Source organism: Bubalus bubalis, chromosome 17, assembly GCF_019923935.1.
Source record: "Bubalus bubalis isolate 160015118507 breed Murrah chromosome 17, NDDB_SH_1, whole genome shotgun sequence".
In the NCBI taxonomy this organism is placed as follows: Eukaryota; Metazoa; Chordata; class Mammalia; order Artiodactyla; family Bovidae; genus Bubalus; species Bubalus bubalis.
Genome location: NC_059173.1, coordinates 68506377 through 68523981, shown reverse-complemented (window position 1 = coordinate 68523981; position 17605 = coordinate 68506377). Strand labels below are relative to the sequence as shown.

Genomic DNA, 17605 nt, shown 5'->3' with positions numbered 1-17605 from the left:
AAAAGAGTCACAGTGCCAAGGATATGCAAGATGAGGCTGCAGTTGGGGGTGGATCTTCCCACCAAAACCTAGAGAGGATGTCAGGGAGGATGAGGACGGGTCTGGGAAATGGAGCTGAGACAAGGAACTGGGTGGATATCTATCAGTGGGAAAACTTCCACCTACTCTGCTCCCAGCGACAGGGCAGCCAGTGCTTACCCTCAAGGGAAAAAGCAATCTCTTCCCTCAACAGCAAATGGAAAAATGAGTAAGGCACTAGGAGGGATCCTGTAGGATTTCCTAAATGGAGAACATGGAGAGTAGGAAATTAGGGAAATAATAATCAAATATCCCCAAACTGAAGAAAGGGTGTATTCTGATTGCAAGGGCCCATGGAGTACAGACAGAAAACGTAAGTGGGCTAAGACAGCATCGTGAAATTTCAAAACTGCACAGAGGACAAGAAGATCGGTTCAGATGGTGAATCGTCGAGGTGGCCACCCACAGAACTGAAAACTGAAACAGTTCAAAGTGACCGCCTCTGATAGGCACTGTTGCTGGGAGGGGTGGGCTGGGGACTCACCTTCCATTAGAACTGCTCTGTCTACTTTGTGTTTCCTGTTTCATGGATCATCTTGATGCACTTTTAATTTGAAAATAAAAGAAGTGCCATGTACCATATTTCTAGTCAAACCCATATCTGTGAATTATGAATAAGAGGCCTTTAGAGAGCTCTTATTTGCATAAGCAAAGTCCATCGATTAATGCAGCATACGCCTTCTCCTGAATATCCACAATGGGCCTTGGCCTCTGGTTCTCTCACTAACCCACCTTATTGTTGGCAGGAATGGGGACAAAATGCGTATCTGTGTGGTAATGTCAGAATTGCAATCGGAGTTCAAAGGAAAGTGGTTTAAATTGGGAACTATTTAAATCATCATCTTTTTCCCCCCGTTAACAACTGATTAATGTTCCATTTAGTGTATTTAGTGTAATTAGTAGTTCCATTTAGTGTATTCATATTCTGCTGTTTTTCATTGAAAAAAGATTAGAGGTCACTTAAAAACAATAAACTGTGGAAAATTCTAAAAGAGATGGGAATACCAGACCACCTGATCTGCCTCTTGAGAAATTTGTATGCAGGTCAGGAAGCAACAGTTAGAACTGGACATGGAACAACAGACTGGTTCCAAATAGGAAAAGGAGTTCGTCAAGGCTGTATATTGTCACCCTGTTTATTTAACTTATATGCAGAGTACATCATGAGAAATGCTGGACTGGAAGAAACACAAGCTGGAATCAAGATTGCGTGGAGAAATATCAATAACCTCAGATATGCAGATGACACCACCCTTATGGCAGAAAGTGAAGAGGAACTCAAAAAGCCTCTTGATGAAAGTGAAACTGGAGAGTGAAAAACTTGGCTTAAAGCTCAACATTCAGAAAACAAAGATCATGGCATCTGGTCCCATCACTTCATGGGAAATAGATGGGGAAACAGTGGAAACAGTGTCAGACTTTATTTTTCTGGGCTACAAAATCACTGCAGATGGTGACTGCAGCCATGAAATTAAAAGACACTTACTCCTTGGAAGAAAAGTTATGACCAACCTAGATAGCATATTCAAAAGCAGAGACATTACTTTGCCAACAAAGGTTCGTCTAGTCAAGGCTATGGTTTTTCCTGTGGTCATGTATGGATATGAGAGTTGGACTGTGAAGAAGGCTGAGTGCCAAAGAATTGATGCTTTTGAACTGTGGTGTTGGAGAAGACTCTTGAGAGTCCCTTGGACTGCAAGGAGATCCAACCAGTCCATTCTGAAGGAGATCAGCCTTGGGATTTCTTTGGAAGTACTGATGCTGAAGCTGAAACTCCAGTACTTTGGCCACCTCATGCAAAGAGTTGGCTCATTGGAAAAGACTCTGATGCTGGGAGGGATTGGGGGCAAGAGGAGAAGGGGACGAAGAGGGGCAAGAGGAGAAGGGAGGTGGCTGGATGGCATCACTGACTCGATGGACATGAGTCTCAGTGAACTCCGGGAGTTGGTGATGGACAGGGAGACCTGGCGTGCTGTGATTCATGGGGTCGCTAAGAGTCGGACACAACTGAGCGACTGATCTGATCTGATCTGACAAACCAAATATCTTAAAATCCCTCAAAATAGGGATGAAAAAGAAGGTAACATGGCAGTAGCAAGCGGAAATCTGAAGGCCAATCATTGTAACAGATGCAGTAACCACGAGCGAGCACAGAACCAGCATCACATTTCCTTGCAACTGAGACTTGGGAAGGGAGGAAAACAGAGAAGTCAGTAGGAAAATTCTCATAGGAAAAAAAAAGTTCCTTAGGAAAGACAAAGGTTTTTCTTCGACCAACTGTGAGAGAAATACACAGAGTGGGGCATGACAGAGAGCTTCAAGAAACAGGAAGACAAGTTCCTCCAGCATCTTTTCAACAGAGGCAGGATGGTCCCTCCGATGCTGTTTACCATCCCACTCCCCCAAATCCACACACATCCAGCCACAAAACCCACCCCTTTAACAATGCCTGTCCTAATTATGCAGGGTGAGTAATTCCCAGACTTGCCTGATGAGAGCCATCAGCTGTCCGTTTCCCAGGCCCCTGGGCTGCAGACTCTGATTTGATGAGTCTGCAGGAATCGCCAGTGAACACACTCCCCAGGTAAGCGGACAAGCCTGGGAAACAGGTGACGGGGGATAGCCCCCAGCTGCAGATGAGCCTACCCCTTGGGTTGATTACGGCCCCTGGTAACCTCCCTCAGCTGGCCTGTCTCTGGATGACATGACAGCCCAAGCAGTCGTGCGTTTGCAGGAAAGCGTTTGAGAAAGATAAGGAATGTAACATTTGTTCCTTGATGGTAATAACTCAAAATGCTCCCCTCCTTTCCTTCATAACACTAATTCCATCCATGGGGCTGTGATAAGTCACTGGAGGCTCACGTGAGGTTCATCACCCACACGATTTGATACAAACACATCTGTGCTGATGCACACAGCTTTGTATCATTACAGATGATATGCGGGCCGCTGCAGAACATTTTAAAAGTCTTAAGATTGCATCTATTATTTCTGAAACAAGGGAGGAAGAAATCTCCCTTGGAAAGGAGCTGCACAGAATGGGGCATATGTGACTTTTGCTAGACGCCCATGCTGAATTAATTGCATTTCCAAAACACTCTTGCCGAAACCAAGCACATTTCAAGAAGTCTCTCAGCTACGGAGAACAAAAACTCCCTCCATACACACCAAAATCAGGAAATCAGAAGAGGCACCAGATTGCCCCCCACCAGTGTCTTATTTCTCTCTTGCCATTCATGAAAAACCTGGTCCAAGATGTTGCCTTGTAAGGAAATTGAAGATGAAATGGTCACAAAAGAAGAGAGATGTTTAGCCTAAGGACAGTTATATGTGTTCCAGAACAAAGTAAAAAAAAAGGTCAAACCTAAGTCAGGGGAATGGCTCAGCTTTCTCTCTAAAATGGAGACAGAGAACTTTTCTCAGCTGAAAAACATAATAATTGCAGGAGAGGAAAGAAACCTGAGAGGGAGCTTAATAGCATATTCTTTTTAGTTGGCCAAATGTTCATTTGGATTGTCAAAAGTCATAGAGACTCAAATTGTGTGCAAAGCCTAAAGGTAAAGAATGCACTATAAATAATACAAAAATCCTTAATCATGAGTTAGAAGTGGGGCCCCCAAAATTCATTGTCCATGTACCCTGAAATTTTAGGATGCATTGAAAGTCACAGATTCAAAAAGGTTGATTGGAGAGGTCAGACCTACTACATACATTCTAAATCAGCCTAACCAGTCGAACCCTGGCCATCCAAAAAGGATTAAAGATTAGTTATCATTTCAATCCTGTGAAAGAAGATCTGCATTTCTCTTTTAGACACAAAATTCTCTAGAGGATGGTGCTTGCCAACACTCTGAAAAAATAATCTTTCAAAATTCTTGCAACCACACTGTGTTATGATTTCATCTCATGAAATACAACACCTTTACATTAAACCTCATAAAACTAAATCCCACTGGATCTCTTCCAAACTCAGAGAATAAGCAGCTCTGTTGATGATGCTTAGAAAAGTGAAGCATGGCTTCTCCTCATTGGGTTCATTCCCACCACTGCATCCATTTTGCTTTACTTCTACCAAATATTTACATGTGATTATCTCACACATAATAGATCTTACAAATGTTCTGTGATTTAAATAACACTTTCCAACATCATAATGTTAATTCCCTTAAAAAGGATCTTTTAAATTGAAACATACACACACTCATTCTGGTTTTCCAGTCTGTGAAACTTATCTCTGGTTGTCTTGGATTCGCCTGTGGGTGGTCAAAAGTGTGAAAACAAGTTCACAACAGACAACATAAAAGTCTCTTCTGGCTAAGGAGAGATTCCCTCGGGTTTCCACTATATTCTTGACTCTAGAACAATAAATGGTTGCCTTGCTGGAGTGACAGTATCTCCACCTAACAGGCACATGCTTTCACATAAAGCAAATCTCACATGCTCTTATCAGTGGTTGTATATTTTCCCAATATTATAGCTTTCAGCTGCAAGGTCATTTCTTAATAAAGATTTCACCAAAAACTCAAATCAGTGATCAGTACCCCAACAATCAATACCTCCTGTTTCCAGATTGTTATCATTAGAATCACCTCCCTTCACTCTCATTTACCTTCAGTCTTTCCATTTGTCTCAAAGGTGGGTCAAATGTCAAGGAAGTTCCACTGGAATCCCACGTCTTCTCACGTGCCCCCTGATATCATTCTTCTTCTGTCGCATGTAAAACGATGCAGTATAGGTGATGCGTTCGTATCGGCAAGACAACCTCCTGCACACCCCAGCAAATGGCCTGTGAAATGTTTCTCTAGTCAGACATGCACAGGATAGGATAGAGTCACCATTTGATTCACCAGTAACTGGTGAATGCCTCCAGTGAACCAGCATGGAGATGCAAGCAGTGTTACTTGGTAGTAAGGATTATCCACTCCATGAAGAATGCATTCTCATTTCTAATACATCTTCTAAAGGGCATTAGTACAGATTTGTCATCTGTTTTTACCTTTTCCATGTACATACATTTTCAAGGCTTAACACATCATTCTTGAGTAAAAAGTCTGGAATGATTAGTCAGTGACATTTAGATGTGGCCCAGGAATTTCAGTGTTTTGCAAGAGTTCTATAGCATTCAAGCTCATAATGTACTCATTTCTCTTCTTGATTTCAGGAATATATTAATAATTTACCCATAATAGTCTCTCAGACATGTAAATCTGTTATTTCCACTATTTCTATATTAGTGGGGATAAAGGTTATAATCCCCATGTTTCTGGTGGTAAGAAAAAATGGCATGAAGAATATTAATCTTGGTTCCATCAAGTTTCCTTTATCTCATTCAGATTGTCAATTATTCATATTAATGTTAATAGAGAAAGTATTTTATTTTTCAAACATCAAAATGTTTCTCCCATTTGGTATTTGCAACCACTGGACCTATAAAACTCCCTGTATTGACCCTCTCTGGCTACCTCTGGAATACAAATTAAAGACAATGTTTGTGTTACTCCAGGGCTGGTAGGGGCCATGAGCAGTTAATATAAATTCCAGCAATGTTTTCTCATCTAGATGTAAACACACTTGTTCTCTGAACCAGTACACAAAAAATACAGAGCAATCACATAGTTACTCTTTTACTTAATATGCCATTAAAGCATTTACTCATCACCCTAAATCTGGCTGTATGGACGAGAAATAATGGGGCCTAAAATTTGTAATACAATGATCATAGCGTATGAGACCTTAAGTTGTTTAATTCTTCCGAACTTCCTCAGTTTTCTCATCTGTAATATAGAAACAGTACCTTTTTACCAGGGTTTTTGTGACTGTTAAGTGAGAATAATGCCAATGAAAACTTTTTAAACTAACATTAGTAGTACTTGTTGTGGTTGTTAATAAGCCCAGATAGAACCTTCCAAGGCTACTCTTTTCAGAGATCATATATTCACTCTACAAATATGTTCTGAGCCCCTATGAAGTGCCAAGCACTGCATGAATTAGTGATGACCAAATAATCATGGCTTCTGCCCCCAAAATTTTTGCCTAGTGAGGGGAAAGACATTAATTTAATAATCACACTTTAAAAAAAATTGAAACTGTAGTAAGTGCTTTGAAGGCAATATACATTGTGTTAGGAGAATTTATCGTAGAGGATTTTGACCAGAAGGGGCCATTATGGTTCATTTATTTGACAATATTAATTGGGCACATGAATTGCCACACACTGTGAAAGTGCCAAGGATTCAAAGACCCAAGCATGATGCCAATCCCTAGTCAGCTCCCTGTGCAGAGGAGGGGCTCACGTGGGTAAGCAAGCAAGCACCTGCCCACAGGAGGCCATGAAGGCACCAGAAGAGGGCATTCTACAGAGAAAGGAAGGGAAAGGGAAACGAGGAAAACTTTTTGTAAATGAGGTGGTGTGTGTGTGTTAGTCATTCAGTCATATCTGACTCTTGTCGACCCCATGGACTGTAGCCTGCCAGGCTCCTCTGTCCATGGAATTCTCCAGGCAAGAATACTGGAGTTGGGTGCCATTCACTTCTACAGGGGATCTTCCCAACCCGGGGATCAAACCCAGGTCTGCTGCATTGCAGGCAGATTCGTTACCATCTCAGCCATCAAGAACGCCCCCAAACGAGGTGGGCCCAGCCTTAAAAGGTAAGTAGCAGCTTCACTCTGAGGAAAGGCAATGAAGAAAGCAGCAGAAATGTGAGCAAAGACAGAGCAGTGAAAGCGTCATCCATTGGAGAGGTAGTTGGTGAGGGGTAGTGATTTCCCCCACCCCCACTACCAGGAACATTTGACAACTTCTGGAGACATTTTTGATTGTCACAACTTGGGGGGAAAGGGGGTACTACTGGCATCTAGTGGGTAGAGGACAGAGATGCTGTTAAACAGCCTGCAAAACACAGACGGCCTCTCACAGTGAAAACTTAGCTGATCCAGAATGTCAACAAGGCTAGGGCTGAAAAAGCCTGCACTAGAGGAAATATAATAGAAAAGTCTTGGTGCTCATGTATGTGTGAAAGGAGCACAGAAACACTTTCCTTCCGTATGCAAAACGGTTCCCAGAACTGGGTGGCCTTCTTTTCTGGGGTGTTGCCCACAGCTCCCTGTAGGAGACATTCAAGAAGGGAAGTGCACACACAGGTCCAGGGTTCAAAAGAAAGATCTACAATGGACATGCAAGTGTAGGGCACATCAGGGAGGTGACGACTGAGGTCCTGCGAGTGAATGAGACCGTGCAGGAAACACGTGTGAAATACTGAAAACAGAAGAGGGTCTGACACAGAACCCTGGGAAACAGGCATGGAGCAGCGACAGCAGCAAAGGGGCGTGAGAGAGGGCCGAGGAGAAGGGCACCACAGCGGGCAGGGAGCACAGGTTTCCAAAACAGAGGGACCATGATCCAGTTCACTAAACCTGCCTGTGGGCGTTAGCAATTATATCCACAACTGCCAAAATGTCAGACCACCACAATGTCCTGCAACTGGAGAGTGGTTACACAGACTGAGCACATCCACACATGGAGTACTACTGAGTGATAACAAAGAAAAGACTTATTAAGCCACAGAAAGACATGGAGGAAACTTAAATTCATATTGCTAAGTGAAAGAAGCCAACCAGAAAATGCTCATACTGTGTGACTCAAAGTATATGACAGTCTGAAAAAAGGCAAAATTATGGGGACAGTAAAAAAGACTAATCATTACCAGGGTCTGAGGGTAGCAAGAGGGATCAACAGGTGGCACGCAGATCTTTGGGCAGTGAAACTGCTCTGTGTGGTACCATAATAGTGGATACGTAACATCGTACAGGTATCAGTGCTAAGTGAGATGTCAGATTGAGGAAAACAAATACTGTATGACTTACACATGGATCTAAAAAAGCCAAACTCATAAAACAGAATAAAATGGTAGTTACCAAAGGATAGGGACTGAGAGAAAAGGAGTTAAGTTGTTTAAGGACACATACTTGAGTTAGTCTCTCAGTTGTGTCTGACTCTTTGAGACTCCATGGACTTAGCCTGCAAGGCTCCTCTGTCCATGGGACTTCCCAGTTAGGAATACTGGAATGGGTAGCCATTCCCTCCTCCAGCGGGGATCTTTCCAACCCAGGGATCGAACCTGCATCTCTTGCGTTTACTGCATTGGCAGGCAGATTCTTTACCATCTGAGCCACCAGGGAAGCCCCACAAACTTGCAACTAATATATAATTAAGTGCTGAAATCTGTTGCACAATATAGTAAATATAGACAAAAATATTTTATTATAGTCATAAAAAGTAGTAAGAGACTCGATCTTAATAATTTCCATCACAAAAAAGAAATGACAATTATGTAACATGATAGGATGCTATTACCATATACAAATGTATCAAATCAATGTTATATATGTTAAACAGTGTTTTATGATAAATAATACCATATATATATTTAATTAAAAAGTATGTATACTTTCAAAAAAAGAAAAACCCATACAAACCTACAACACAAAGAGCAAGCCCTAATGTAAGCTATGCACTTCAGTGTCAATATTGGCTTATCAGTGGTGACAAACACACCACACTATGCAAGATGTGAAAACTGTGAGAGGAGAGAGAAGAGGTATATGGGAACCCTCTCTGTACTTCCCACTCAATTTTTCTCTAAGCTGAAAACTGCTCTAAAAAATAAAATCTATTAATTATATTTTTAAAACTAAGACTTAGTAACTTAATTTCAATTAATATGCTTGCTTATGAAGATAAACAGAAAACAATAAACATTTTATTTTAAATATTCTAATTTATGGGCTTTCCAGGTGGCACTAGTGGTAAAGAACTCACTTGCCAATGCAGCAGACTTAAGAGACACAGGTTCAATCCCTGGGTCAGGAAGATCCCCTGGAAGCAGGCATGGCAACTCACTCCAGTATTCTTGCCTGGAGAATTCCATGGACAGAGCAGCCTGGAGGGCTCCAGTCCATAGGGTCACAAAGAGTCAGACAAGACTGAAGCAACTTAGCACACAGCATGAACATTAAAATGCTATAATTTATAATTTATCTGCATGAACCACAACCCTCAAAATAAACCAAAACTGTTAAATGTCATAGAGAAGGCAAATAAGGAGATCCAAAACTGAATCTATTCAACTTGATAATTAGGATATCATGGTGACTTTTGACAGAGATAAGTGAAACCCTCTAGGCAAGGACTAGAGTGGGCTTTAACATGCCTAACGATAAGGAAGTGGAAAATAAGTTTAGAAGCTAACACCAGAATGGCAATCATTTTGCAAAATATAAATGTATCAAGTCAATATATACACCATTTAATTAATACAATGTGATATGTTAAATATATCTCAATTTTTTAAATGCAAAAAAAGTGTAGACAATTCTTTTTTTTTTTTCTTTTTTTGACAATTCTTTCAAGCTAAACTGTGAAAGAATAAAAGGACAGTGGGGGATGCAGAAAAAAGGTCTTTTTCTTAATATAGAAGGGACTTGAACCTGTTTGTAAACAGAAAGGAAGACCCAGCAGAAAAGGAGAGATTAGAAATACTGTAACAAGAGAAGATTACTAAAGAACGAGTCAGTGAAGAAGCCATGGAAGATAATTGAACCAAGCCTTAGAGGAAAATTGTAGGGAAACAGGAAATTAGCCAAGATGGCACGGTCAGGCTCTCTCCCCCACAGCTAACCCCATGTTTTGTGAATGCCTCTGTAGTTGGTAGGCTGCAGTCCATGGGGTCGCTATGAGCGACTTCACTTTTACTTTTCACTTTCATGCACTGGAGAAGGAAATGGCAACCCACTCCAGCGTTCTTGCCTGGAGAATCCCAGGGACAGGAGAGCCTGGTGGGCTGCCGTCTATTGGGTCACACAAAGTCGGACACAACTGAAGCGATTTAGCAGCAGCAGCAGCAGCTGAGCGCACTTATCGCACTGCGCATAGGAGTCACGAGGTCCTCGCTTGGTCCTGAGGCGCTTTGCTCCACACGTCTGTAAGAGCTCCACCACAAGGCCCTGGCTGCTGTGGCGTAGGGGCTACACTGGAGTGGCATCGTGGCCATGTTATTACTATATTATGGTGACGTTGCGGCTGCTGCTACGGCTGCCGTGTCCGCCAGGAGAGAACACGTGTCTGCAGTTCCTGAGCCTCCTCGAGTCTCCTTCCAACCCCTTAGCTTGGGCCTTGCCGACCCTGGGTTCAGCGAACAGTGCGCACAGTGTGAACAGCGAGACAACTGGCATCACAAACAGGATGAAGAGCAATACAAAAATACAGGGACTTATTTTTTCATATTTTAATAAGATTTTGAAAGACAAGGCTTGAGAACAGGACCAGCTTTGTCTCCCTCACTATCCTGACTGGTCCTCAGTCTCAGATTCTCATAGACCAGCACCAGGAGCACTGGACAAGCTGACGTGGCCAGCTGTCCATGGATTTGTGGATTCGAATCAAGAATCAGGAATTCTAGGACCTGCCCTATCTCACATCCATTGCATCTCCACACCACCATCAACCTCATTTCTATTGATTTAGTTCAGCTGCGTGGTCCTCTTGGCACCTCAGGAACAACACCTGTAAAACAGCTAACACAATAAATCCCCAGTCTGGGACTGGGTGCTACATGGGTTGATCTTGCGATCATAGAGCCAGCAATTCTGCAGATGGACCACCACTTTGGCTGAGGAAGTAAGCCTTCTGGTTGTGGGGATTTTCTTTCGAACATCATGGAGAAGAAAAGCCAGTCAACCAAGCAGTATTCTCCATAGAAATTTACAATAGCTAACCTCCCCAAGGTCAAAGTGACCTCAAAAGATAAACTTTCACTTTGAGGTCAGCGTGAACTTCAACATGAGCCAATGCTAATGCTAAGCAACGCTGGCATTCACACAGTATTTTAAAGACTCTCTGTTTATATCAAGGAAAGCTGCACTGAGGCACTCACAGATGGACTCAGCCATCTCTGAAAAATACAAAAACAGTTTAAATGACTTTATATGGACTAACAATCTTTATCACCATCTTTCAATCTTACAAACACGACATTTTTTTTCTTTAAAAAAGGTGGAAAAGCAGAATAAGCTAAAACCACATCATCCCAAAATGTGTTTCCACAAGCTAGAGATCAAAGCCTCAAGCCTCATAGCATCCTATCCCCGCATTTAAATCATTTTGGTCTGAGAAGCCTAGCAGAGTATGGCATGGAAATCTTAGTTGCAGGATTTTCCAAGAGAAGACATTTCATTGCCATAGAAATGAGTCGGCCAACCTCCCCTAACCTCAGCCCTGCACCCTGATACTTTCAATTGCTTCTTCTACAGCCTTATCCTGTGCCTGGCCAGACATAAAGTGCCAGGGATAGACCATAGCGCAGCCTGAGTCACGAGCCACATATTCAAGGCCATGATCAGGATCACCACAAAACCCTTGATACCAGCCTCACAGAACACTATGAAATCTGAGGAGGACCGACGATTCTAAGTGCTCCCCCAATGGTAAGATCCTCCTGGAGGTTCTTTCATGCCTTTATCCATGCCAGTGTCCCTGCTACCATGTCTTCAGCCCTTGATCTTGTTTCCAAAGGACAGTCTGTGAAAAGGCAGGTGGCCTGACCTCTCTTTCTGGGAATTCATTCATCTGAGTGAGGCAACCAGAAAATGGATCAAGTGTTTACTGCAAAATTGAAACCTAGCGACTGGTCAGTAATGGAAGAAGTCAGATGATAACTTTGTATACTCTAAGTTCAATTATGGCCAGAAAATAAAACTACATGCAATCAGAAAGAGCAAACATGCTTTGATCCCCTGAAACATACAAACAAATTATTTATGATGAGGAATACCAAGATGTAAAGCAACAAGCTGCCAGGAGTTTACATCCTAACTCTGACCCATGGTTGTAAAAGTGCTTTCTCCACCGCCTGGTCTCCTATGTGGCTGCACGGGATGGTGACCCAGAATGGCAACAGAATGCTTGTCTCTTCCAAAGCCATGCCAACAGAACAGAGACCATCCAGTGTCGGCAATAGGTGGATTGGAATGCTTGTGTCCCTTGAACCAAATGTCTTAGGGCTCCAAAAGAAACTTTTTATGGATTGTTTTGTAGCAGAAAATACATGATTGGACATCTCATACTAAAAACAGTCCTGTGACTATTCATAATGTGACTTTACCAGCAAATGACATGTGCTCTTAGAACAAAAATTTGTCTGTGTGGTGCCCAAGCTACCACAGTGAATCCCAGATGCTTGTAGAAGGATCATCTGATGAAAACTTGGGACCAATTGTTGGCACATGGGGCACACACCAATCATAAACTGCCTTTCTGTCCATCATCATATTTTATTCCTCCTATTAGAAGTTAAATTCTGGAAACACAAGAAACATGTGACATCTTGTCTTTTCCCTTCCTCTGTTGGATTCTCTCTAACTTCATTAACACAAACCCATTACCATAAACGTTTTCAATGATAACCAATATTGAATGAAAAAAATGAATGAGTGAATGAATGAATGAGGTATCAAAGCTGTATCAGACATATGTTTAGCTATGCTGCTGCTGCTGCTGCTACTAAGTCGCTTCAGTCGTGCCTGACTCTGTGCAACCCCAGAGACGGCAGCCCACCAGGCTCCTCTGTCCCTGGTATTCTCCAGGCAAGAACACTGGAGTGGGTTGCCATTTCCTTCTCCAATGCATGGAAGTGAAAAGTGAAAGTGAAGACACTCAGTCGTGTCTGACTCTGTGTGACCCCATGGACTGCAGCCTACCAGGCTCCTCCGCCCATGGGATTTTCCAGGCAAGAAAATAAAAATAAAAGTTTTCACTACAAGGCCTTTACACAGATATGGGTTTATTTAGTCTCTGGTCACTTAGAATCTAGGGGTAGGAATACCAGGCTGGCAGAGGAGCTCGGAATGCCAGAAGTCTCTGTGCTCAGGGTCGCAAGGCAGCCCCCACACTTCCAGACACCATGTCCAGTTTACAGGAAGCAAGGCGTGAGGGCTACCGACCTTCTCCCCAGGCAGCTTGGTGTCTTTGCCTGGGAAGGCAAGCTGGGCACCTGCATCCCAGGTCAGCACTGAGCCAGGCAGAGTGTTCAAGAAAAATGAGTGCTGAGCAGCCTGGCCTCTTTCAAGAGGATACAAGGGACAGCCAGGTGGGAACGGGGTTGAATGACCAAGCCCTGGGGTTGTATGCTGACAGCTCTTTTCCCAAGAATAAATGGTTTTCATGAAACTCACGCCTCACTAATACTGTTTTGTTCCATTTATTTAGTCCGGGCTCTTGAGGTGGGTGTAATGAAGGGTCCTCTTCATTTCACTCCGGTATCCTTAGAGTCCAGTGAGAGCCTTAGAGTCCAGTTCTTCCAATCATTTCGAATTGATATGGACAGCTCAGATTTCAATCCCAAACTTCTGTTCAGTTCTATTTATTTCAAGACCAACTTTTTTCAAACTGATTCATTTTGTTGACATTCTGTGTACCCTGCCTTGTTTATAAGTGAGAGAGCTTGCATTCAAACTCAATCACTTCTTAGCTGCTTCTGGTAATCCTGTGACCTGGAGAGACACCTGGGCACATTTTGCCACCAAGATGATTTGCTCACAATGTCTGCTCGCTCAAGTCCATATAAAGTGGCCTGGTATGTGGTAAACACATAAAAAATAAAATATGAGAAGAACTATTTACAGACTTGGAGAGTTGAAAAAAAATATTATAACCCTGTCTCAAATTATATATAAAAATCAATTTCAGGTCATTTAGAAACTACGAAAAACAAAACTTCTAGACATAATGTTAGGATACACTCTTATAAAGTATGTTAAGAAAGGATTTCTTAAACAAGCCATAGAAAATACAAAACATAAAAAAGTATAACTTTGCCTACATTAAAATTAACTCTAGATGAAATGAGACAATAATAAAAATTTAAAAGAGAAGACCCAGAGAAAGTGAAAATCCTTGCAGTTCATTGCACTGATTTTGTTAAAAACATGATATCCAGAATAAAATATAAAGAAGATCTATAAGTCGACTAAAGAAATAGAAAAGACAAAACGAGGGGGAAATGTGTAATAGGCTCAAGAAGAAATCTGCACAGCCCATAAATATACAAAATAAATGTTGACCCTCACTTATAATCAGGGAATTGAAAAAATTTATACAATCCTCACTCACATCCATTAAATCAGGAAAAACATATGCCTATCAATACTAAATATAGAGGCTTCCCTGATGGTCCAGTGGCTAAGATTCCATGCTTCTAGTGCAGGGGGCCCAGGTTTGATCTCTGGCCAGGGAACTAGATCCCACGTGGCGCAACTAAAAAGAAAGAAAGTTCCTGCGTGCCGCCAGGAAGGTCCCAAAAGCAGCAACCAAGGTCCCACAAGCCACTGCAGCCAAATAAATAAATAAATATTTTTTAAACATACAAAACGCAAGGGTGAGGATAAGCTGGAGCTCTCCAACGTCGCTGGTGGGAGTTCCAGTTGGCACAGACACTTGGAGAGCAATTTGGACTGTCTAGTACATCTCAAGGCTCAGCAATCCTCTCCCCCAGCGCACGTCCTGGAAAAAAATCTTTTCAGCCTGCGAGAGATAATAGAAGCTAAGATGGTCATGATAGCTTTGTTTGTGACAACAGCAATTTGGAAACAGTCTAACTGTCCATCAGTAGGAGAATGGGTGAATAAATTAAGTATTCATCCATTGGAATACTATGAAAACATTAAAATAAATGAGATAGAGCTCATGTTTCAAGATAGAAAATTTTCCATTTTGAAGATGAAAAACACCAACCTTCATCAAGCTCTGTTCCCTGCATTCATTTCCATCCTCCATCTGTTTAAATTCAGTTTCTCTTCCAAAATCCTTCCAGAAACTTTCCCTGATGTTTCCAACTGTGATCCTTCACAGGGGGCTTGTGGTTTGTATCTCTCTCACAGCACTAACTACCAGTTCAGCACAACAAAACGCCCTGGCATCATCGCCACACCAACTTTCTTTTTCCTTAATCTTGGATCATTTGATGGGATGAAAAGTATTACTTTGATATTTGTCGATTACTCATGAGACTGAAATTATTCATATGCTAATTATTTTACTGAATTTCTTCTGTCTTATTTACAGCATCCTCTACAGCGTTTGCACACCGTGCTCAGCACATAACCAAAAACAGCAAAGAAATTTTGAACTAAATTTAATAAAAAAAAGATAGAAATTCAAAGCAAGTCAACAAAAAATTCAAAAATGACTCCAACGTAAGTAATGTACTAAAATATAAGAGTATCACTAATACCACAAGCCTTCCTGTTGAAGCCCTCTCTCAACTGGGTAAGTGGAACACATGTTTTACTGCTTACATGATTCCAGGTATAGGAGGCATCCACCCCTTTCGGCTTAAATAGCTTCTGATGGTTTGAGGAACAAGCAGAACCTGATGCAGACAAAAGGAATACAGATGCCAAGAGAGTGTGTGCCAGGAGCCAGTGTTCCCTACAAAATCTCTAATGTGAGACAGATACCAGTCCCAATAAACCCTGAATTCTGCAAATGTATGACCTTATTCCCCAAGTTTAATGTGTGTGTCTTTGGAAAGGTTCCTATTAACCTCGTGACTTCTGGGGTTTATAGCTAATAAGCAGAATCATAATTGAAATGATTACATAAATACAGAGAGTCACTTTTCCTCCAGAAAATGTAAGCTATTTTTTTCCCAGCAGTTCACAGGGCATTTAGTGGTCCCTGGGTTTTCTATTATTTCTTCAAAGGATTCTAGAGACACCAAGGTTCATTTGCAGACAGCATAATTTTTTTCCTAATAGCTTCCAGTAACTTATTCACAGGTTCAAACTGGGAATCAGATGTTCAGGATAAAAAATATCTGTAGCTAAAAGAATAGCTATAGAACTGGAATTACCAAGATCATAGCCAGTGACCATCACTGCAATAATTGCCTCTCTTTTCATTTATGAGTAATTTATCACTCTGTCTGGATTTTGACATGTAGCATCAACAAATCCAGATTTTAAAAGAGCACTTGGCTCCCGGAGTGCTGACCAGACAGAATCTCTTCTTTCAAGGATAGTCAGAATAGCACTCCTTAGGAGATTGCTCTAGAAAACTACTTGCTCAGGATTTAACCTGTGCTTAACCCTCTAGAGCCAGGATGAGGTTCTATGATTATCACAGGACGTAAAAACAACTAGATTTAAAAAACGGAAAGGGTAAGTTTGTCATATTTCCACTACTTTATCCCTTTATGGGGCTCTACTATAAGAAGATAAAAGCATTATTTAGTTGAAAAGCAAAACCAAGCAAAATAACAATGGCAGCATTGTCCAGAAATAGCACGCTTCCTCTGAACATTCTACCAGCTTCTAAATTGCATTTTCATAATTTAAATGGAATGTTATCTATATGTTGTATGGTGTTTGAGGGATGTTTCTGCTTTTTGTTCATTTGGAGTTTTTGTTTTTAGTGTCATGCAAAATAAGTAAGACTTTGTACTAAATCTGGAACTATCATGAGTAAATACTTTTCACAAAGATTAAGAAAAAAATCAGCCTAAACCAGACTTTAGTTTATATTAAAAAGTTCCCTTGGGAACTGGGTTTTACATTTGAGCCCTGATTTAGCTAAAAGATTTATAAGGGCACATGGAGAAATACAGGTCCCTATTGGGTGATGAACTAGGGCTGAGACATAATTATGATTCTCTCTGCTCCATTCCACTGGAAACTGCTCCCAGGAGCCCAGAGGCAAGCTGGTCATTGGAGAAGGACATAAATGCTCTACACGAGACGGCCATCTGGTCACCTCCCCAACCTCCAGTGCCAACCGGAAGGACGCTAGGTGATGTACAGACCTTTTCAGGTATTCGATTAATCTGAATTTTGGCTTCTCTTGGAAAACTCATGTCGCTGAAATATTTTGTAGGCCCCGAAGCCAAATCGGTTGGCTCTGCGTGTGCACTACCAGTCCAGGCTGCCTCAGCTCGCCCATCACAGGTACAGCCACAGCACTCCTGAGTCTAAGCAGAGACTGATGTCGCCCGGTAACATGTAACAGCCCAGCAACGGAGAATTGAAACTTTCCTTGTTAAAAAAATGAAACTGCTTAATAACTTGCTGGAATTTCTTAAGAGTGAGGTAATTCACTGGAAGGCTGAATCTTGGCAGCCTATCCCCCTTTGAAAATGTCCCCACATCATCACCTAAAGGGACAGAGTGGGGGAACCTATGTATCTGTCCACGTGGGGGCGCCACGCGTTTCTTACAGGCTTCATGGGTTAACGGCGTTGTTGCCAGCATTTAGCTATCCCAGCAAAGTTCTGGGCCCCACAGAAAACTCCTCACAGGAGACTGGCAAGCCACAGCCGGTTTCAGGAATACAGGGGTTGAATGTCAACACTCAGTTATGTAACCAAAACAAAATTCAACAAGGAGATTACAGGCAGAGAGTCTCTATTCTTTCTCTCAATGGCACCGTCCCCACCATCAACCACATGCTTCACCTATGCCAACAGCTAAATAAATGCAA

General features: G+C 41.9%; 2 long non-coding RNA genes across 2 annotated transcripts; both read right to left on the bottom strand.

The window, feature by feature from the left end:
• Window positions 1–2257: 2257 nt before the first annotated feature.
• Window positions 2258–12730, bottom strand: LOC123330026. Its single transcript, XR_006545719.1, has 2 exons — window positions 9756–12730; window positions 2258–4864 (listed from the first exon to the last, which is right to left on the bottom strand). It is a non-coding gene; the product is annotated as an uncharacterized LOC123330026 (long non-coding RNA).
• Window positions 12731–12766: 36 nt separating this feature from the next.
• On the bottom strand, window positions 12767–17008 carry LOC123330025. Its single transcript, XR_006545718.1, has 3 exons — window positions 14864–17008; window positions 14497–14653; window positions 12767–13703 (listed from the first exon to the last, which is right to left on the bottom strand). It is a non-coding gene; the product is annotated as an uncharacterized LOC123330025 (long non-coding RNA).
• Window positions 17009–17605: the final 597 nt, after the last annotated feature.